Source organism: Pseudopodoces humilis, chromosome 8 (assembly GCF_049639895.1).
Source record: "Pseudopodoces humilis isolate 2021_Gansu_Grassland_sample_001 chromosome 8, ASM4963989v1, whole genome shotgun sequence".
NCBI classification, from domain to species: Eukaryota; Metazoa; Chordata; class Aves; order Passeriformes; family Paridae; genus Pseudopodoces; species Pseudopodoces humilis.
The window spans coordinates 28,717,922-28,719,012 of NC_142207.1; positions in this window are offsets into that span (position 1 = coordinate 28,717,922).

The window sequence follows — 1,091 nt, forward strand, 5'->3', positions numbered from 1 at the left end:
TCATCACGCATTCCTTGTGTCCATCTCATACCAAAACCTGAGGGATATTTCGTGCTCTTACCAGCAGCAGCTGCTGCTTACAGTGGGATCATCACAGGGTGAGATGGATGGCTCTGTTGTCACCTGGGCTGAGTGCAGGGCAGGCACAGGACACAGCTGTTCCTCGCAAGGCAGCAGCACACACGGGGCTCTGGCAGGGAGCCCTGAGCTCCCCCAGGGCAGCTGGGGAGGGGCAGAGCAGCCTGGGCTGGGCTGAAGTGGGGCTTTAGCCCAGGGTGGGTCTGGGCAGGTCCTCCCTGCTCTGGCCCTGCTCTGGGCCACTGGCACCATTCCCAACAACTTTTTCCAGACTACAAACTCTCTCTTCCCAGGGATGGCATGTTGCAAATGAAATAGCATCTCTGCTATATAGATAGTGCTTTTTCACTATCTCTAGTGAAAAAGTGGTTAACGGGAACGTTAGGAGAAGAATGGAAGAGTGTGGAAATAAGCCCCTGCCATTTCTTACATTATCTGAGAGCTGTTCAGCCATGAATTGTCTGTAATAATTAGCATGAGAATATCTCCTTGATGACATTCATACTGCATAAAAGGGTCTGCATTTCCTCCATCAAAGTGCATATTTATGAAGTGAATCTCTGAAAGACGGAGCCTTTGATAGTATTATTTGAATATTTTTTGCATATGATTTAGAATCTTAAACTTCAAGAAGCCCTAATAATAAAAAAATACTATCAGGTTTTTGCTAGTCACCTCTCTTCCTAGTAAACACAAACGCATATATGGAAGTCACTGTTTAAATATGAAAGTGATAGACTATGCAAGATAGAATGGCATGAATAAATTCACTTTTGTTCTTTAATGATCCTTAGAAGAGTGGCTTAAAAATCTCAGCCTTGAATACTGAAGCCATTAGGTGGGTTTTGGTGTTCTCAGCTCTTATTTGTTTCTTGACCCTGGTGCCTAACTATTTGAGTCACACTAAAAGCCCCAACTTTCTGTGTACACTTACAAATGTTCATGCTACTGCCCCTCTGCTGTTCAATACATCTTATTTTATATACCTGATTACTACAATTCCTCATAACAAT